Genomic DNA, 23,594 nt, shown 5'->3' with positions numbered 1-23,594 from the left:
TCTCATAATTAATACATACTAATATTATAAATGCGAAAGTGTGTCTGTCTGTCTGTCTGTCTGTCTGTCTGCTACGCTCTCACGGCTAAACCGCTGAACCGATTTTAATGAAATTTGGTACCGACTTAGGATATTTTCCGGGGATGGACATAGGCTACTTTTTATCCCGGAAAACAAACAGTTCCCGCGGGATAGCATCTATCTTTCACGCATTTGTCGTTCAATAACGCCGCAGTGCCGCAACAGAGCTACGCATTGACGATATTTTTTGCATAGACATAATTGAAGACCTAACAAGTGATATAGGCTACTTTTTTCCCGAAAATTCTTGTTCGTGACGTTGACGATGCGTTCACGTTCGCGCGCCGCAAGCCCTTTGTCGCGGACCAAAAACCGACACTGATCGGGGAAAGGCGCGAAACGCGAACGCGAAAGCGTGAATAACATCTACACTCCTTATTCGCAGTTGTCGTGGGCTTTCGCGGCCGTTCGCGCCGCGAGTGTAGAGCCACTATAGATGTTGTGAGTCCGCTAGGACTCTCGCGTATTATCAAAAAGGCAAGACCTCAGGCTTGGTGCTTATCGTCTGTATACAGGACATGCCCTACAGTCAAACAGAATGGATCGATCAAAACGTTTGCTGTCCCCACAGGCTGTCCCTATTCGCAAATGAAACGCTTAAACCTCGGACACCTAGGGTTCCGTATATGAGTATTTTTTCCGACATTTTGCTCGATAAATCAAAAACTATTATGCATTAAAATAAACAAAAATCTGTTTTGAAATTGTACAACTATGTTGTGTATAGCAGGTAAAAAAGCGCTTTTGTATGACACCCCACTTAGTATAGTTAACTTACTTTAAAATTTAAAATACCTATCATTTATTTTTTCATGAACACATTTTAATTACATAATAAGTATTTTCTTTGTGATGTAACCACAAATTCACAATTTTCAGATTTTTTTCCTTTGTTTGTGCTATAGAACCTGCCTACCTACCAAATTTAATGACTAAATCAACAGGAAACACCCTATAGGTTTTTTTGACAGACACGACTGATGGACAGACGGACAGACAGATAGACAACGAAGTGGTCCTCTAAGCGTTCCTTTTTTCCTTTTCAGGTGCGGAACCCTAAAAATGATAAAGTGTAGTGTGTACAGCTCAGCTCTAAAGAAGCTGAACAAGTTGTCGGACAGACATCGTCCTCGTCAGTGGTTTGGTTAGGGGTGTTCAAGAAGTACAAAGCTTTATTTTTGTGAAAAAAGAGCGAAGCCTTCAGCCAAAGTATATCAACTTTCAGCGAGTTGAATCAAAATGTATTTCTAAAAAACCCGTCAAGTACGAATCGGACTGGCAAACGAAGGGTTCCGTACCATCGTGCAAAAAAAATAATTACTTAACTACCTACCTATTTGGTTTTGATTTCACTTTTAATATTTTTTGTGATGTACCTACCTAACCGTCAAATTCACCTTAACTCGTGCTATTACACATTGCTATCGGTCTTTTATGTTTCTAGGTCAACGGGAAGTACCCTATAGGCTTTGATTGCCACTTTACAGACAATACAGACAGGCAACGAAGTGATCCTATAAGGTTTCCTTTTTTCCTTTTGAGGAACGGAACCCTAACTACGACGGACGGAGAGCATCGGGGGTCACTCATGTCGATTTCATTTTTTTGATCTTAATATCTAGTGCCTCTTTTCTTTGGTCAACTGTTAATATTCACGTAGGAACACAATGTTGTATTGTGGTACTGTGCGGCTGGGCTGGTAGGGCAAAGTTATTTAGGTGGATAGTTTGCGGTTTCCTGTCGCAACCGCGACTGCATCCTTCACTTCGTGTTGTGCTCATTTGCTGCTATAACAGTAACATGGAATTTTCAGTTTATAACTTCCATTTTATAAGACACTGTTGATACAAAATTAAACGAATAAAAATAGGGTTTGTGGGTTGTTTTACAACTAAGTAACTACTTCTACATTTTGTACTTTTTAAGAATTTTGTGTACCTACCCAGTGACACTCGCGCCATCAAGAAGAATCTAATGACATACCTACCTACCATTTATCAAAATCGGTTGAGCTGTTGAATAGTTACGAGTGGACATACGGACATACATACATACATACGAATAGACACCCTTCGCTTCGCCGCAGTCGGGTAGTAAAAAAGAAACCCAACTGCACAGAGGCAAAAATATAATTGAAAATCTTAAAAAATAAATTAATAATACTAACGTACATTTATCTAAGCACGATAATTTTATAAAACTTCAGTGCAAAAGTATTGTAGACGACAACAATTTTGTTATAATTATAAAAAAAAGTTTCCGAAGAATTGAGAACCTCTTCCTTTTTTGGAAGTCGGTTAAAAAGTAAAAACTGTCTGCGACACTGCAATGCATTGAACTTTCAATAGTTACAGATATTAGTTAGAAGTCTACAATTTGTGTGGTCTTCAATGTCTTCACATTTCATATGCCCATTGGTTAATGCAGCTGGCACGAGGCATCATATTACCCATCAACAGTCTTTTCAAATTAGTGTCGAAAGGCAGTAAGTAGGTGTGTGTTCAGATTTATAGAATAACTTAGTTAAAACTTAAAAGCCTGATTTCCCTAAAATCAAGCTCTTTATTAGATAGTGGTTTGTTTATATGGGTAGGCTTATTACATTATTAAAGAATTAGTGCTAGACTAATACGATGTATCCAATAATCTAAGTAATTACCCTTTAAAATACCTATGCCAAATGGTCTTCCTATTAAATACGTTATCATCTACCTACTTTTCTATTAAGTACAAAAATCTCGCGTGACATAAGGGCGTCGCTTTTTAACCCCCGACCCAAAAAGAGGGGTGTTATAAGTTTGACGTGTGTATCTGTGTATCTGTGTGTCTGTGTATCTGTGTATCTGTGTATCTGTGTATCTGTGTTTCTGTGTATCTGTGTATCTGTCTGTGGCATCGTAGCGCCTAAACGAATGAACCGATTTTAATTTAGTTTTTTTTGTTTGAAAGGTGGCTTGATCGAGAGTGTTCTTAGCTATAATCCAAAAAAATTGGTTCAGCCGTTTAAAAGTTATCAGCTATTTTCTAGTTTTCTTGTAGAAAAGAAGGTTAGATAACCCTTAGGTTCATAATATTCAAGTGTCAATTGACAAATGTCAAGCTGTCAAGATGGACGTTGCCTAGATATACATAATTAGGTACTATTTATTTGAAAATGATTTGTCGGGGGTGTTGAAAATTTTTAATTTACACTTGTTAGCTTATTAAGAAAGTCAAGTTAAGTGTTGATGCGTTTTATTATTTATTACCTTATTCAGTTCAGAAATTCCAGAACATAACTTTGACTGCGACGTACCTAACCACAAAATTACAAGAACACTGTCCAAGACGACGTCCTAACCGCAAAACTTTCATCGTCACCTACCCGCATTGGGTAGGTATAATAAAATTATATGGATTGAGAATTTTGGTTCAGCCAGTGAAGCGGAAACCTACCTAACTAGAAGAATTATTAAGAATTATATGGCGTTGATTTCAAAGCATTTTCCTAGGCTCGCAGAATTTTTAAACCAACAGTCCACCAACAGTCATGGACTTTATTATCAACAGCGCAAAATAAAACAATATCCTAGTTTAAATCAATAAAATAATATCCTAATTTAAGACCGCTAATCAGTTTTAGTATTTTAATTTTAGTCTCTAGGATTGATTTTTTAGCTTCAAATTCTGACTGATAGTTTCTTAAAAATCTCTGTGACCAATAGGCCAATCAGTAGGTAGGAACCGGAATTATTCCATGCACAGAACTAGCAATCAGCTTGGCTTTATTCCATGAATATTGGTTATGTTTTTTTTTTCTTGTAGTTAACTACATACTGTCTAAATCTTATGCTTTTCTTTTCCGCAGAGAGCATTTTGAGAGTGATAACAATAATAATTTTAGTTTTATTTAGAGATTGTGTACAACAGATTTAGCCACCTCTATAAAATAAGAGCATGGGCTAAGGTAGGTACATATCTAATATAACCTACCTACGTATGATAAGTTTATGCATCTTCTATCATCCGTGAAGATTTTCATTTCTCATTACTATCTTTACGACCAACAGATCACTCAGAATTACAAAGGTTTAAGGCAATGAAGTTAGTTAGAAGCTACATAGAAGTCATTGGTTTAAGGTGATAGTCCGCCCTACTGGCCCAGTGCGGATTGGCAGACTTCATACACCTTTGAGAATATTATGGAAAATTTTCAGGCATACAGGTTTTCTAACGATATTTTTCTTAATAGTAGATAGCAATTGATTGCTTAAAACGCACATTACTCCGATAAGTTAGAGACGCTGGCCGGGATTGAACCTACGATCTCCCGAACAGAACGCGGACGTCTTCATTTCCCTAACTAAATATTTACTTAAATAAATTTACCATGCAACTAAGTCGCCGGCATCAGCTACTTAGTTGCAAATAAATGCTTTGTTATAAACAAACAATCGAGGAAGGTCTGTCACGATGTGTCATAGTGTTTTTGTATTGCATATTCAAATGACGAGCAATGTGACACTCATGCGCGACGTGAAAGGCATATTTTTGACAATGCAATATAAGTTGGTACCTCAAAAATAATAATATGTAGCATCTCATTGCAAGTGGGGTGATTTGAAAAAGCTTTTAAAACTTATTGAATATTTATTTGAATTTAAAAAAAAACGACTAAATCCAAGATATAACTTGCCAGTTTAAACTTCGGAACGTGCAGGCAAATTCTTAGATACTTAAAAATTCTTCATTTTGATGCCTTCATTCTAATTTTTCTAGCCCATTAGGTACTTAAGTGTGGCAAAATAATTAAAGAACCATTTTGCTATACTTAGATGTCCTCCTTAATTAGGATTTTTCCGTGTTAAAGACAACAATCGGATTTGTTTTTAGTTTCTATTAAGTAGGCAAAGGAGCGTGCCAGTACATAATCAGACCGGAGATCTCATAAATAAATCGAGAGCTTTGTATAGAAAAACAAAAGGGGGTTAAGTTATTAGGACGAGAAAAGGGCACGCGTGCCGATGCGCGGGTGGCGGACTCGTGTCGCCCTGACGTTTAATAAATTATTGCGTCTACAGACAGATGACGTCTAAAAGAAATATTTTTTCTTCAGAACAGATGAATTTATCGTTGAAATATTGTTTTAGTCCATCATGATCAACCCATCGGCGACTTACTCGGCTCTCCTCTCAGAATGAGAAGGGTTTAACTTTAAACCATAGTCTGCCACGCTGGCCCTTTGCGTATTGGCAGACTTCTTAGACCTTTGAGATGTCATGGAGGACTCTCAGACATGCAAGTTTTCTCAGGAGCAAGTGATATTTAAAATTGCATAGAACGCACATACCTACCTATCTAACTTCGAAAAGTTAGATTTGCGTGCCCAGGATCGAACCTCCGACCGACCGACCGAATAAAAGGTCGTGTGCTAATTGTGTGCAAAATGAGCCTATTATACAAGGTATTGAGCGTAGGAACATGAGCTAGGTTAGGTTACGCTATTAGATTGGGACTCACCAAAGCCACTATACCTAGATCTTTAAGAACCTAAATCCACGTAGACGAAGTCGCGGGCATTCTCTAGTACACAATAAAGTGGGGACTTATAAGTAGATAATATGAGTATTTATAGGTAAAAGAAGAATTGTTATTCCAAATCTAGCGAAATCGACAACGATCAACTGAAGTATGTAGGTATGCGCTTTTTTGATTCAGAATTATCTTGTCACATTTAACAGCTTCTATTTAGGAGCAGAATGAAATATTGGAGAGGGCTATACGAACCAACTGTTCCAGTTGTTCACGGGATTTACGAGCGCTCTCGAACACGGCAAATACATTTGTTAATAGACACATTAGTTGACACTAGGATTACCAACTTTAATAGTCATTTTTCGGGATATGGTCTCATTTGTATATGAGATAAAATGCAAAATACGTCGTTTCGTGACCAAAGGTTTTCCTTGGGTGGGAGGGAATTCCAACAAACACTTTTTAATTATTTATTGTGTTGTAAGTTGTAACTACAAATTCACAGTTTTCGGATTTTTTCTTTACTTGTGCTATAAGATATTGCTCCTGCCAAACATGATTCTAGGTCAATGGGAGGTATCCTATAGGTTTTGATTCTCCTTGTCTTGACAGACACGACAGACAGACAGAGAGATTATGAAGTGATCGTATATAGATTCTTTTTTTCATTTTGAGATATAGAACCAATCAATGCATTAAATACAAAAAAAGGAATACATAGACCGAAACATTTTCAAAAGAAAAATAAAACCTACTTCAAAAACCACAAACATTAAAAAGTAAAAAATATTTTTTGTTTAGCTACACGCGTATTGTACCTAGATATGAAGTCGAGCGAGCATAATAAAACAAAATTAGAAATCCAAGAGTGAAGCTCGCCCGACTTCATGCCTAGGTACCTAGGTACAAATACGCGTGTAGCTTTTTTATTTTTTAGTGTTTGTGGTTTTTGAAGTCGGTTTATTTTTCTTTTGAAATTTTTTTATTTCACAATTTTTAGTGGTCCCACTGTACTATAATATGCTATGTCCAGTTAAAACCCTACTGTTTACTAAGCTATTTACACTAATCGCGAGCAATTTGCTCGTATCCATTTTGCTCTTATCCATTGAGGAGTTCTGTTCTCCATCTCCGAAGATATTCATCAGATCTTCACCAAATTTATATGGGACCACCTGCACAGTACACCCTTTCGAACAAAAATTCAAATCGGTCCAGGGGTCTTTGAGTAATTGGAGAACATACATAAAAAAAAAGATTCCGACGAATTGAGAACCTCCCCCCCCCTTTTTTGAAGTCGGTTAAAAATCGTGCACACAGCTGATATCTATTGCTGGAATGTAGTATCTAAAATTTCCAGTTTCAAAACAAGTAAAACTTGGTCAATTCGAGAAGTTTCTTAAAGTTCCGAAATTAGCATGTTCGTACATATTATTTGCCACCCATCACTAGGTACATTTCGCTTTCCAGTTAATAGATAGTTTTAAATATTAAGACACGATTAGAGTTACGTGAGAAAAGAAAAAATAAAAATAGGACACATCACATAAGGTGCAGAAATGTTGGCTACCCTAGTGAATTGCGCCTGCGCTGGGCTTAATTGCCGACGTATTGTCATGTCTACAGATTGCTTGTAGTCACTTCTGACAGTGAACCGTTTAAATACTGAGCAATTTATTTTAGGACACTATGGCTAATTGTTATTTTCTCTGGATGAATAAAAGAAACAAATAAGTACAGAAAAATACTTCTTGCATGAATGCAGCCTGATAATAAATTATTACAATAATCTGGTTATTGAGTACCTATCTTGTTATGAGTAGGTAGTAGTAGAAAAAGGTGAAAAATTTCCGATTTGGCGAGTGGAAATGGTATCTGAATTCTGAACATGCTCATTGAATACATTGGGCACTACAAGTGTAAATTAAAAATTTACAACTCCCCCGACAAGGATGGTTACAGTAACTAGAAAAGAGCTGATAACTTTCAAACGGCTGAACCGATTTTCTTGGATTATAGCTTCGAACACTCTAGTTCAATCCACCTTTCAAACAAAAAAAAACTAAATTAAAATCGGTTCATTAGTTTAGGAGCTACGATGCCACAGACAGATACACAGATACACGCGTCAAACTTATAACACCCCTCTTTTTGGGTCGGGGGTTAAAAATGTCCTGGCTCTTATAATATTTTGCAGCTACGTAGCACGTTTGCCTTTAGAACATTACAATCGCTTTTACTAAAGTTCTACTGATCTGTCACCTGCACCGCCACATGTTACACTTAAAACGAAAAAAGTGTATTTTTGGATTGTTCCTGTATTACTATTTATTGTAGTTATGTTCTTCCTACTTATTGTAGTTATGTTCTTTGACTTTCATGCTAGACCGTGCCCCGTAACGGTATGAAATTATTTATTGATAGTTTCCACGACAGCAAGAGCACGACCCTGGTACGGAATAGTGTCTCTACCTTAGATTTGGCCCGAACATAAGAAATTGTTTTAACATTCATCGCGTATTCATGACTAAAGCAAGGAGTAGGTACCTACTTAGGTATGATCAAGCGGCAAAACCATGTCCTTAACCTCGGTGTATTGTGTCTGTTAGGAACAATGCCAGCGATTGTCAATAAATAGGTTAGTAGGTAAGTACGTACAGTAAGTAACTTTATAAAATTACTAATTAGCATAAATTTTTCTTTGCTAACTATATTATTTTATCTGCTCAAAAACCGATGGGCAGGTACCTACGTACCTACCTATAAACAATACCACAATACTATAAAAACCAAGAGTTTTACCAATTAGATATTGTAGGATACCTAAATGAAACAGATTACCTTACCTATCAAGCATTTTTTATTTGTTTTAGTATCGTATAATTTTAGGACCATTTTTTTGGGTCGGTCACAAAGAACTTTGTTTGATACTTACCTACCTTCTTCTTGGCGTCGGTTCCCTAGCTTTGAGGTTTGTAGTTCGTAACATACTAATTTTAACTCTATGATCCTAGCTCCCTCGAGAAACGATAAGTCAACCACTTCTTTAAGGTGCCCACGCACTTGAACTGAACTGCAGCTGAACTGCGCGTCGCGTCAGCGCCCCGCACGATATTCTCCGCGCGGCAGCGACGTACGCGCTTCGCGGCTGGAGAGAATATCGTGCGGGGTGCAAACGTGACGCGCATTTCAGCTGCAGTTCAGTTCGAGTGCGTGGGCACCTTTATACTCGACTGCGGCGATGCCTAAAAGGAGGGTTGTGTTTTAACTAAGCTGTATGTATGTCCATTCCTATGTCCGCTCGTAACTACTCAACGGCTCAATGGGCTCAACCGATTTGATTGATTTGACCATTAATAAACGATACGTCATTGATTCATCTTGATAGCGCGAGTGTCACTGGGTATATAATATTACTTATATACATATATCGGTATATAAAATTCGTAAAAAATCAAAATAATGGATGAATAAGATGGCACTACGCAAACCGCATTCGAGGGTTTTTGAAAACTTTTGAAATCTGGTCAGACCAGCATCTTTCGGCACTCGGGCTACGTCTGCGGACGGAGACGTAGTAGGTATAGGTACTTAGATATAGATAGATACTCAGTGTTATAATTTCTCAATTTTTGCATGAAATCACCCCTAGGCTATATTATTGAGTGAAGGATGAATAAATGAATGGAGAGTAAAAACAACAGTCCGGGTGCAATTAGCATGATGGCAACGTACTGTTTCGTATTGTTTTAGCATTTCAGCGTTGTTTAGCATGCATCGCTAACGAGATTCAAGTGGCGCGTGCGCCGTGGGCCGCCACCTCCTCCGCAGTTCCCTTTGTTTATGCTGGCTTTGTCATGTCGCTCTAAATTAGGTCTCCAACGACCCAACGCGATCGTTTAGTTTAGGTAGGTATCCCCCATAGAAAATGAGGTAGGTGTATGATGAAACTCAAAGATTACTGTCGTGTTTCTTCTGCGTTGCTTGCATTAGGGAAACTAGACCAGCCAGCTGGTCAGTGATGGGTTCACATTTTTTTGAATTTTTTTATAAGTAGGAACAATAACACATTTTTATCATAGACTGTAGACATGCTAAGTACGTTCAAATGGCGTACTTAAATAAATTCGTGCCCCGTGATGAGTAATAGATAAACACACACGGGAGTACCTACCTAGACTATTTCTTTTTACATAATATGTCTATTATTATCACATTTTATGTGAATATATTATGAGGTATTTTTGTAATATAATACATGTAGGTAGGTAACTTCTACTAGGCTTTCACGGACGTCACAATGTCTACGGAGCTCAGAAACAGTCTCTCGGTAGAATGCACTCGATTGAGAATTGGATAACAATAACATTCAATATTCATTGATTCCTCAGTCTTACAAAAAGAGGCTTTAACAGAACAAGAATGGCGCAGGACATTGAAACCCAGTCGGCAAACAGACCACCGGAGTTGGCGGCCGACTTTATGTTTTGCGAGAAAGCATACCTACCAAATATACCAATGCATGTAGTTACGTCCAATTCCTCAGCTATCAACAGATATCAACATTTTTTTCCATGGTATTTTTTTTCCACGAAGTAGGTAGGTATCTATAGATTCATCCAATCTCGGTCCCAAGTCATGCTAACGAGTAACGTTAATAATATAGGTCTACAAGTATGCTCCTCGCCTCAATAGCTCAACGGTTGAGGAGCGAACTGAATTCCGAGAGGTCTGCGGTTCAAACCCCACCCGTTGCACTATTGTCGTACCCACTCCTGGCACAAGCTTTACGCTTAATTGGGGGGGGGGGGGAAAGGGGAGTATTATTTCAATCATCATCAATTAATTATCAAAGGTCAATTTCCCATTACCCACAGCCCAGTACATCATTGATGAGTGGTAAAAACAATAAGATAGGTAGGTACATTTTTATGCGCATTTGCACTTATTATATTGCGTCAAATTATTTACCTACTAGAGGATGCCCGCGGCTTCGCCCGCGTGGATTTCGGTTTTTTAAAATCCCGCAGGAACTCTTTGATTTTCCGGGATAAAAAGTAGCCTATGTCCTTCCCCGGGATGTAGCCCACGTCTGTACCAAATTTCATCAAAATCGGTTCAGCGGTTGGGCCGTGAAAACGTAGCAGACAGACAGACAGACAGACAGACAGACAGACAGACAGACAGACACACTTTCGCATTTATAATATTAGTATGGATTTACAATAGTTTTGATCAAAATGCCAATTCAAGTGATTCGCTATAAGAATTTTGAGAAAATTGATCATGAATTCAAATAAAAGCGATTACTTTTCAACACTAGTTCACTACAATCAGAGAGACGGCTATAGGTAGCCGACCGTTGCATTGTCAAGCATCCATTCATCTTGTTTGCTATTCAATATCAATCAATACTCATCTGAAGATCTCTTGTTCACGCATACTTTAACAAACAACAAACAATGTTGCAACTCGCGCATCGCACCTATAGTTGAGCATCCAACTCGTATGATTACCCTCACTTAGCGGAAATTTATTCCTATTGACTACGATGTAAGGTTTAATACTAAAAATCTATCGAAATGCGGATAATGGAGGCGGCATATAATAACACAAGGGAATGTTATTCTTACTTAATCTTTTGTACGAGTTCAAGTTTTTATAAAAGCTTATTGAAATGTTTGGCTCTGTGTCAGTAATTCGATAAAAGAATTCCACCTTAGACTACGATTATACAATATAATACGTAGTCCATTTTAGGGGTCCGTACCAAAATGATACAAAGGAACCGTTTTGGTGCGTCTGTCTGTCTGTCACAGCTGCTTATATCAGCAAGTATACCTACTGATGCTATAGAGTGAAATATAGAATACCTAGTTTAAAAAAATACTTGCCCAGCCTTATTGCAAATGAAAGAATTTTATTAGAATAAAGTTGCAGAAGCCGAAATATTAAATACCCAACTTAAAAGTATTTACATAAATGTTTGTACTTTCGGCAGATTATTTTTATGACTGCAATCCAACCGGCTGCCAGTTTACGCCTAATTACAGGGTCACTGAAATAATACGAAACGTGATCGACCCGCAGCGCGAGAGTCGTTTCGGCGCGGTGCGGCGTTGGTCACGTCCGATGCGAAGCTCGCCTAAGCTTCTGTTATTTGCCAGCCGTATCCAAATTCCAAATTACCCATAATAATGATTGAACCGGAAATTACTTTTTAGCGAGTCGGAGCTATGATTGTTTTTTAAGGATGATGGTAAGGTTAAACAACTTGTACACTTCTTAGTTCTTAAACTTCTTATATTTAGAAGTTATAGGACACTAAATTTAACTGTAATTATTTATTTTGAATGCTCCTTGAAACACCTTTATCTTATAAAGGTCAGATTTTTGGCAATTTCGTACATAAATAAACTATAATATAAATATGTAACTACAAAATTGCAAATGTAACGACTTAAAGTTCAAGGCATACTTTACTAATAATAATAATTAAATAATTCATAGTTCGTTTAATATTTTCTTCTTCTAATAAATAATCATAATAGGCATAATACCAAACGTTGATTTGCGTTGCAACATCGCGCATCCTGTTCTTGTATAGCAGATGTACCTCTAGTCACATTCTAAGTAATTGAAATAGCATAATATAGCTATATAAGCTATCACCAACCGCGTGCTACCGAAGAGAGCACTCTTAAAGCTAAAAAACGAATAACTGCTCAGCTCTCAACCCTTACCCTAAGCGAGCGGCCTTAGATATGGAAATATATTTTAGTAACTTATAACAAAAAAAAGAGCCGTCATATGTTTAAATTTTAATAAACGATGAACAGTCATTAAAGATCGTTTAACCCTTAGCAGGCTGCGTGGCCAACCCTGGGCCGCCCACACTCGGAGCCAGATCTTGGGTCTAACTACCACTATATCATCGCATCGGTCACGCGCGCCTCGCTCCAATTTTAGCCCTCCATAAAATAGCGCAACGACAGGAAGGGTTGGATTTTAATTACGATATTTTTCTATTATTTCCTCCGCTGTCTTAGTTTCGGGGCAAGGGTCGTGAGATGCAATAAATTTTGCCGCTTTTTATGAGGTCACGGTTAACCCTCTTGATAACGTTTATCGTGCATCTGGTGAAAATGAAAAAGTTTGTTGTTTCTGTTTGCTTACCTAAGTACTAACATTTACTAGGCTTTATAAATTTAAATTGTGTGAAACCCATCCAAAAGGCACGAAATACATTCCTGCTTACTTTAGAATACTTTTTGCCATTTCCAGCCAATACCAACCGTTCATTTTAATCGGTTTCTATGATTTTTTTTATTTGAACTTTATAAATTAAGAAGAACACATCTGGATATTATAGAAAATAGCTTAGGTACACCTAGCTCTTTTTTTCCGTGAGGAAAATCCGTCATGGATACCAGCGGCCACGGGGGAGCACAGTGGTTATGTCGGACTCCTACCGACTAAAAACTTCACGAAGTTCCATCCCACCGTTGACGAAGTGACGACGGCGGAGCACAAGGGACGTAACCTAACTTAACTCTCGAATCGCGATTAAGACCTATCGTTTTAGTCTACAGATATTACGAATATCCTATAATAGTTCTCTCAATTTTCACAACAATCGACAAAGTAGAATTCAGCGACCTGTAAAATTAACATGAAAGACCCTGTCATATCAATGATAGATGGAATTGGAGGTACGTTTCTATACACTTCACTGGTACGTACATGACATGTGAGAACATGTCACATTGATCTGTTCCGCCGTGCACGAAATGAAGAGCCCCGCTTTACATTTTCAACCGATTGCGCATGAAAAGCGTGAGGCCGTATAATTTTATTGATCGACTAACGCTCATGTTTTTCTACTTCATAAAAAACTTCTGTAGAGAAAGGGCTGAAGTTATTTTCATTGGCTTTTTAACATCTCGAAGAATGTATAGAATGGGAGGTACATTACCTTTTGCAATATCCTTTATCCTTGGTTCCTTTTGTTTCTTTTCCGCACTAATTACCTGCTAGGTCTATGCCTACTACGTAAGTAGGTATACTATTTTACCCTCTAAGTTAGAGGGTAGTTTTAAGTTAACCTACATGATCTTCTGAATTAAGTAAAAGTCTTTGGAAGCCGTCTAGCCATAGATATGGTATTCGCTGTAAAATAATTATTACCTGAATAATGCGCTATTTATATTTTTATTTTTATTGCAATTTCTCAATGGTTTACCCACTGAATAGATAATACCCACTTGTTTTTAAAAATGCATTAAAAACCACTTTATTACAGAGCATCGAATATAAAATAATAGATAGGTAAGTACTTAGGTATTATTAAAAAGATAGATTTAATAAGTATGTATATAGATTTCCAAAAAAGGGCATCTAATTTATAAATCGTGTACGATATGCAAACAATCCTTTTATAGACCGAAAGGATTTTACTGTCGTCGTCGCATATGAATAATTATAATTCATTTGTAGCGAGAATGAATTTGTGTACTTATACGATTAAAGTTATTTGAATACGGATTTATTGCAATAGGTGTCCGAGTGGGAGCGCGATACGCAAATACAGATGTTCACACTTTAGGAGCAGGAATTATGCATATTGATCGGTGTAAGCCCTAAAGAGGTAATGGAATGAAAAAAATAAGTTGGATAATACAATGAGCTTTTAGAAAATGAAAGTTCTTATCGAACTTTTATGTCTATTTTTGTTACGATAAGTAAGTTTCTAATAAAAAAGTAATGCTTGCGAATACTGATGAGACAATCGATCATTCCGGGCCACGTGTTTTGTGTTAAGCATTATATATTTTTTTAGATAAAATTGTGTTTTTTCTACAAAAAAGGTCTTCGTTTCAACAATAGTGTTAAACATCGTGATAAAAGTGAGCACATAGAAGATAAACAAATATTTGAGCGGGGGCGTAGCGGAGCATGAAACTGAACAAAACCGTATTAAGCGCGGATTAGGATAGATGTAATGTTATTTGATTACTTAAACACATTATTATACGTATATCGAAGCTTATGGATTCTCCATTCGAACAAAGCGTAGATTCTTTTAAGTTAAGAGGATTTAAGCTAGTTTCAAGTTCATGCAATAAAAAGTTTACATTGTTGTTCTTATAAACTTTTTGATACTTTACGCGATAGGTAGGTATATTTTGTCTACCTAGGTACCTGCTTTAGCCAACTATTACTATTAGATAGTAGATTATTTTTATTGGGATCTTCAATTTTAGGTTCAAGTAGAGGCTCTAATATTTATTTTTAATATTTATTTACTTTATGTGGGTAACAATGTATACTTACCTACTTATTAGCTGTACCTATATATCTTCGTTTGTGCAGTACCAACTACCTACCTATCTACTTGCTACTGCATCTCACGCCTGCGCAGTCCGCCCTTTACCTGCCATGTCTCGATCAATAGTGGGTTGCGCAAAGTTCACTCACGTGCTCAGCATCCGCCTATCTCCTAACCATACACCATATTATCTTAATTTATTATTGCAGATACAAGGCAAAGCAAGGCTTTTGAAGAAATCTGCATCTTCATTGATTAAGATTATAGTAGGTATGTATTAGGCACCCTTTGCTACTGTACCTACCATCTCTAAGCATATACATACTTGCCTACATAATGGAGTTCACATCAAAAAGATATCATTATAATATAATTGTCAACGTGTACCGTTTACTCATTTACGAGTAGGAACTTGGTACCATGCTTATTCATAATCGTAAGTAGGTACCTACTTAGATAATAATTTAGCAGTTTGCCTTCAAGATTGATATGGCTGATAGGTTTGAACTCTAAACGACGGCACAATGCTGTGAATGCACGCGCACGTGACTTGTTTCTAATTAGAGAGCTGTTAAATTCAATACACTAAACATGTAGGTACGTACCTACTACTACTTTAAATACATCATTTTGAAGCTACTGGTTCTTTAAAATTCAAATTTTCAATCGAAATTAAATTAAGCGTTAAAACCGTAATCGGGGAAAATATTCCACAGCTAGGAACCTATGGGTAGATTATATTTTACTTCATCGATTTTAGATTTTTATGTTACCACGCTTTTTATTTAGACAACGGATGAAGTTGTAAACACGCTCGGTGCAAAAGGGGGAAAAATGACTAAATCGGTAAAATATGGAGCGATAAGGTACCGACATAAATCATCAGATGCGCGTGAAATCAAATTACTGTATACCAGTCTCGAATACAATGAAAGGGTTACTATTGCTCGGCATGACAAATAAAACCCTACTAACTCTATCGGCGTCCCTTTTTATTTCAACATTTCGCATTAATACAAAAAAGAGAGGCATAATATTACGATCACGTCGGCGCCCACCGCAAATCAAGAATTGTGCAAATCGAAAATGCAAACAAATTTAGTCATGAAATTGGTTTTGTGAAGGCGATAAAATAAGTTACTAAATGTAATGGAAATGTCAAGCTTTAATCCACATACAACATACAACGCAATAACTTTTAAACTTGCATGGGAATAGTATATTTCATTACGAGTGCGGAAAGGCTGTCATTGCAAAGAGTTCCGACAAATGTCTACCCGAGCCGAGGCGTAGCTGAAGGCGAGGGTTGACAGTCGGAACGAGTTGCAATGACGGTTCCGCACGTGTACTGAACGACTATTTTTAATACAGTTGCGAAAAAATGAAGCAATTTAATAAAATAATAAAAACACAATAAACTCAACTAACTTAATTTAATTTAAAACAACTTTATTGTTAATACATATAAAAAACTAGGGTCGAAATTACTCATTTTAGGCAACCAACAACTAAACTCGCAAAGAAAATTTATGAAAAATGGCGCCAACCGTAGAATATAAGCAGAGTTTTTTTTTCTTCACCCATTCTGGTAGGCAAAGGGAACTATGCCCATACAGCCAAGTCTTCAGTAGAAGTTTGTTATTGATATGAAATGAAAATGAAATTTAATGAGAAGAAATGAAATGAAACCTAACCAAACTCATTCAATCAAATCATTAAATCTGATATTGAAACAAATTAGTAGCTTCTTATTAGAAATACGTATTTGCATGAATCATAAAAACTTCTATGAATTTTTTTAGTAAAAACTTCATGGTTGGTTTTTCTTTTTAATATTTTGACAGTTGGGAAAGAAAAAGCACGAGTGCGGGAAAGGTAAAGAAAAAGCACGAGTATGTAATAGCCCACATCCCGAACGCTATACGTCCCTGCAATACGCCACTTTTTGAGCAACTGTATTAAAAAACGCTTTATGTTGGTAAGTAAAGTAGAATCAAGTATTCGTATTTCGAACCTATTTAAAGTAGAAGAATAAATTTTAGCATATTAATGGAATTAGATCTGAGGAGAAAAGCTTCATATTGCCTAATCTTTTACTGACTGACGTTGGAATAGCTAACGCCTGACTTTACAAAGAGCACAAAGTCACGGTAATATTATGTAAGTATCAGTATTCCAACTTCATACAAACGGACGAAACGCGAGCTATACCTACGCACCTCGATGTCGGCAGGCGCTCGACACGCAGACAGTCGCGACTGTGCCGCAGTGACGAACGGGCGGTGTTTTGTTTTTCTAACAATAACCGCGCGATTTTTTCGTTGTATGTGAAACCCGATCAAAGAAGCCACAATTTCAGCTCAGAATATCGGTATTTAAGGTACCGGGACTACAATAAGATTAATTCGCAAATTTTTTGATTGTACCCAGCGATGATTTTGTGGAATATATAGAAAAAATGGAGAAAATATTCCGAACTTCATTTAAAACCAAATATATAAATTGTAAAGTAGCTGTAGGTATCTATAACCAATTAAAAGATATTCATTTTTCTCCATCTTGTCCATGTTTCCCAAAAAATTTTTTAATTAAAAGCTTTATACTAGAATGCGGATTTTTTAAACTTTAAAATTTAATAATTCGTAACGTTCGTTTAATTTCCTACGTCTCAGTCGAGGCGCAAATATTTTTCGGTCTCAAATGTATAAGACCGATTTGTTATTCAATCATAAACATGGTTTTTTAATTAAATCTACCAATCAAAAAACAACACGCATTTTTATTGAACATTTCCTATGCAATTCACAAAGTATTTTATTTGTTTATATAAAAAAGTATATTTACAATCACAAAACTAGATGGAAACACAAAGTAGGCAAGTGTAATTAAAGTGCTGGAGACGGGCAGCCCTACCGCATGTTTACGTACCGCGCAACTGTAGGTATCTATTTCAAAGATACGGCCGAGTTAGAATACTGTATAGATAATATTACCGTGACAAAGTGCAGCCGAAAAATGTTGTGTTCACGTCAGAATTTAATCCTGCGATTGACTTTTGTGAATGAGGGCTCCATTTTTAATTAGGGCAAATGGTCCGGCCCAAAGAGATGAACGTGGTCCTTTCAACGCTTTGTGATTGACACAAATTACCTCTAATCGAACATTCCATAGAAAAGACCCCGAAACTATCGGGCCCCTTGGATTCTCGTATATATTCAAGAAAGACAGATGTTGTAATTTTAATCAAATATTTTAAAGCAAAGCGAGCTTAAGAATCCTATACAGTGCTTTTAAAAACAGTACGACTCATAGTTTATCATACTGTGAAAGAAGGAAAAATTTGTGCTTTATTTAAAGTAAGTTTTAATTGTGTTTTAATCCGGGCGATAAACGTCAATCAATTTCGCGTGAGATTGATACAAGTATCGGAGAGCTCAGCACTCGCGCCCCCAACGCCATTCAAAAAGGATTTTGAGCAAGGGTGAAATTAAAATGTCAAAATAGTAGCGACGTGGCGCATATTTGTCTCCGGATTTGTCAGGAACCTTTGTGCTTTTACATTTTGTATGGGCCGCCGTAAAACGATACCATTTAAGCTCTTTATTCATTCAAAAAGAACACTGCTAAAAATGTTTCCTAACTCAATATTTAAAAGTCGTATGTCGCTATTGTTATTTGATCTCAGCTGTTACACTGTTCAATTCGATCCTTTGCTAGGCAGGTATAATATAACTCTACAATCTCCATCTTGACAATAAGTGAAGGATGTTCGAGCTGAAGGCTATTTTATTTTTTTACTAAGTAGCTATGAGCTATGGTAGTTATAAGAAAAGTCTATTTAATTTTGAGAAGGTTTAATAATCAAAGACATTTAATTAGGTATATTATACTGTACCTACACCTGTAATCTATTATGTAAGTATTTGAAAAATCATATTAGGAATAATTTGTAGGTAAGTAACTTCAGGAATCTATCATATTATTCTGGCATCAGTTAAATCATTTTTTAAATTAAGTAAACTTTTACTATACCTAGATAAGTAAGTAGGTAGAGGTACATAATTTCGTACATTTACCTATAGCTTCTGTGATCTTCTCCTCGGTGGCCATCTTCAGCTCATATCCGGGAACTCTAAAGAAGTCTAATGAATCTTCTTCTTTTACCGAGTGTTTGGAACTGTTTGGTAATTAGGTACATATTTTGTGTAGTAAATAAATACCGAAATATATTATGTAGGCACAACATATTTTGATAAGTTCACTATAATTCCGGCAAACTTAATGAGTACATTTTTTGAATATTCCGTATTGTTCCCGATTCATTTATTTGTTATGAATTGAAAGGGCCAAGTGGGCGCAGCGAGGGATCGGAGGGCAAATAAATAATTACACGCATTCTGCAGATACGTGGCCCCGGGCCTGAGCACGGGACGGCCTGAAAGCTGTTCCATAAAATGTAGGGGATGCCGTAAATTGTCACATACGAGTATAATAATTGATGCAACTTCTAATTCCATGTTAAAAAGCTAAATATTATTATTGATACTTAGTAATAAAATTCTCAGAAAGTACAGATAACTTAGCTCTAAAGTATGTTTTTCAAAAACTTTCATCACCTTTTGAAACCTAAAAGTCGTAATTAAAAATCGGTCATTTGCAAGTCGGGCTCGCACACGAAGGGCTCCGTACAAGAAATAACACTTTTTTTTTTAATTTTCATAGGCCACATTTTGATTTTGAAACAGCCACCCCTATTCTAGGCCGCTGACAGACAGACGGACGGACGGACGGACGGACGGGTAGACGGCGGAGGCTTCGCAATAGGGTCCCGTTGGCATCCTTCGGGTACGGAACCCTAAAAGTTAAAAGCACGACAGTCCTGCCATATCTATTGTTTTAGGGTACCTCAAAAGGAAAAACGGAACCCTTATAGGATCACTTTGTTGTCTGTCTGTCTCTCAGTCCGTCCGTCCGTCCATCGTAACTGTCAAGAAAACCTATAGGGCACTTCCCGTTGACATAGAATCATGAAATTTGGCAGATAGGTAGATCTTATAGCACAAGTACAGGAATAAATCTGAAAACCGCGAATTTGTGGTTACATCATTTAAAAAAAATCAAAATGTGTTTCAATTTACAAAGTAAGATAACTGTACCAAGTAGGGTATCATATGAAAGGACTTTACCTGCAGATTTTTATTTATTTTATGCGTAATAGTTTTTCATTTATCGTGGAAAATGTTGAAAAAAATACCAGAGTACGGAACCCTCAGTACGCGAGTCTGACTCGCACTTGGCCGGTTTTTTTAATTTAATGCCGATCGACTCAATTTCATGTAAGGATCATTTCATTCATAGGTATAGTATGTACTATGTAGTACATCACATACCTAGTAGATATTATGATTCGCCTGAAATGCGAGTCCTGCTTAGAAACTAAATAAAAATATTATAAAAACATCAAGCTCTACACTTATGCAATGTGACGTATTTTAGTGTATCAATTAGAGTTCTGTATGCCGACGGCCCAGCGTGAGGTGGCGGCGCGGCGCTGCGCCCCGTCAACCCGCCGCGCGCAATCCGGGGTCTGTCAGACCTTTTGTCTGTCGAATATGCAAGCAAATGATCGCCTTATTTTACTACAACGAATAAAATTCGAGTTTTTGATGATTTGGAAAGGTTGATGATTTTCTGTTCCCTATTACAGATTTTGATTAACTCAATACAAGTAGGTGTATGGGTAAGTACTTACCTAGGTATAGATTTTAGATGATGCTGCTTTTGATGATACATGTAATTTCTTTGTACCTAATTGTAATTTTTTTCAAACAACTTGATACTGGTTTTAAACAAGTATTCAGGACATAATACACGCTTCGAAGCCATCTGGTGCACGAAGTTACTTCTGATGAGATAAAGCAGTCTGTGGAAGCAACAACTGCATTCTGCATAAGATAGGTACCACACCGGGGAATGTGGATAGTCTGCTGTTGGGGAAACTAGACGCAGAAGACTAGGTCGCATTCAGCCATTGAGTTTATATTGTTACTTGTTACTAATACTAAATGTACCTAGTTACTTACTGCTAAATACTAGGTACCTACTAGTTTTTGTATAATAAATTAAAAAGTAAAGTATTCTTTTAATAAATTGTAAATAAATAGAATTTTAAAACGTTGGTCCAGTCCAGCCACATGGTCCAGCCGTCAAGTTTTTATAGTAACTTGTTAAATGGACTTTTTTAACTTCCGGGTGCCCGACAAATTATGTTTCTAATTTTCGGAGCATAACAAAAAGAGAATTAATATAATACACTTTTTTTTATTTTACAATCACCTTAGGCCATAAAAGCAATTATGTATTTATTCGAAGTCGCCGTTATTAGCGACTGAAAGACCTGCTGGGCCGCGCTTCTCTATAATTATAGCGCCGTGAGCGATTTTGAAGCCATTGAAAACGATAACACGGAAGCTGCTGAGCTAAAGTTAAAAAACGAAGTAAGTATTGTTACTATAATGCATTTGCTAGTAAATATTGAGTTTGTACAAAAGCGGGCCCCGACAACCCTTAAATAAAGTCCACGGGGTGCCATTACATCGGCTCAAAGACTTGGGTGTAACCCACGGAGCTGCGAGAGTCGACTCTGTAAATCTAATTAAAATATCAATATGTTTGCTACGTCCGTGTTAATAATTCGATTTCACGGTTCACGCCCTTTGTTCTGTATTACTTGCAAGAATATTTATGGTTTCGCTAAAGGACACTTATTATTTGCATCTCCATGTGTTGCTGGTTATAAAGAGGTCATTTTGATATCCTTTCAATGTAACTGGGAAAATCCAACTGGGCATTTCCATAACCTAGAAACGCCGCGCAGCAATGATTTATCGCAAACTGAATCTAATTGCAAATAAAAACTACAGGATATACAGATTTTGTGTGTAGGTGGGTCAATATCTCCATTCCAGCTTGCCATTTCTTTCCTGTCGCAGGCGACAGGTTTAGCGTCAAATGGAAATTTTTTAATGAAATTTTCAGATATATGTTATATCTACTTAGTATTTACTTACTATAAAAATATAGAACTTAACAATTTCATGCCCGTTATGTAGAACAATATGAGCTATGTACGATTAAGTCAACGACTTTAAAGCGATACCTTTTGACCTGCAGTTATTCGTTCAAAGCCAAGGCGTCCGCGTCGTCTCATCGGATTGAAGTAAAAATGTTTTCGCGCAATCCAGCTACCCTTATTTTTGTCGTAACACAAATCACAATAGAGCCAGGTAGCAACGCAAACAGTAATAAAAACGTGACGTATCAATCGAGTTTTTCTAAATATCGTAGCTACGAATATTCGCACAAATCAAATACTGAAGTGTTAAAATTTTTGTTGACAAAGAAGTTTTAAAGTCACTCGACAGGGAGCAAGCAAGAGCATTGTGACGAGGGATCATTAGTTAGCGAATGTCAAGCTTGATTCCGTTCCTAAATTCTTATATTGATCGCTCGCCTTTTGCTTTACAAGAATAAACAGTTTAAGACGTGATTTATGACTTCATTTGAACCGATTTTTCAATATATTTGTATTTTCAACCTGCGTTTGTTTGTTTACTCTTACCTAAAACAAGTGATAAAAATATCCTGAACTCATAACAACTGACTTTATTCCATCGCTATACAATGCATGATAAACTTTAACTTTAATTCTAAACTACTAACTTCTTGAAAACATATTAATAAATTCCAATCTTTTCTGCTTCGAATCAATATCGACCGCTTTTCTTGCCGCCATTTTCCCATCTCCCCAATGTCTGTTCTTCTTTTTTTTAATTCAACTCTAGGCAAAGGTTAAATCGCTAACAGTCGGCCATTCTGACCTCTTGTCTGTCCTCAGACATCCAATAGATTCCATTGAAAGAGTTTCTCATTCCATCAAATTCATAGCTTTATCATAATCTCATGATCACTAACTCTTCTTTGATCAAACCACATCTTTGGTTGATTGTATTCGTAGAATTTTATCTTTTCTTAGTGGAGTTTCTCATTCCATCAAATTCATAGTTTTATCTTAATCTGATGATCATCGTCTTCGCTTTAATCAAATCACTGTGGTTGATTATTGAATTTCACGAATTTCACCTTTTCTTGAAAGAGTTTCTCTCACCATCAAAATCTTTGTTTTATTTTAATCACATGGTCACCATCTTTTCTTTAATCAAACAACTTTTTTTTGGTTGATTGTATTTCATCTTTTCTTGACAGAGTTTCTCATTGCATCAAAGTCATAGTTTTATCTCAACCTGATGTTCACTATCTTTGCTTTAATCAATCCACTTCTTTGGTTGATAGTTGCATTCGAAGAATTTCATCTTTTCTTGAAAGAGTTTCTCATTTCATCAAACTAATAGTTTTATCTTAATCTCATAATCACTATCATGTTCTTTAATGAAACCACATCTTTGGTTGATTAAAACATTCGAAGAATTATTTCATTTCGGCCATCCTTTTCTTAGAATGTCCTCATTCTTGTATTTCTTGTTTCTTATAACTTCTCCTAATCACCGTCTATTCGTAGGCATATTCTATTCATCGACATCAAAATATTAAGTGCTTTATGATAACTGACGATTCCTGTTTACATGTCATCTAAACTCTCTACGTTTAGTAA

At 36.6% G+C, this 23,594-nt stretch overlaps 1 long non-coding RNA gene across 1 annotated transcript; it reads right to left on the bottom strand.

Moving 5' to 3' along the window:
- Window positions 1-1,390: 1,390 nt before the first annotated feature.
- LOC123869179 lies at window positions 1,391-23,407 on the bottom strand. Its single transcript, XR_006796834.1, has 3 exons — window positions 23,261-23,407; window positions 15,105-15,114; window positions 1,391-1,406 (listed from the first exon to the last, which is right to left on the bottom strand). It is a non-coding gene; the product is annotated as an uncharacterized LOC123869179 (long non-coding RNA).
- Window positions 23,408-23,594: the final 187 nt, after the last annotated feature.

The sequence above is a fragment of the Maniola jurtina genome, chromosome 1 (genome assembly GCF_905333055.1).
Source record: "Maniola jurtina chromosome 1, ilManJurt1.1, whole genome shotgun sequence".
Lineage (NCBI taxonomy): Eukaryota > Metazoa > Arthropoda > Insecta > Lepidoptera > Nymphalidae > Maniola > Maniola jurtina.
This window is presented reverse-complemented; position numbering and strand designations above follow the sequence as displayed.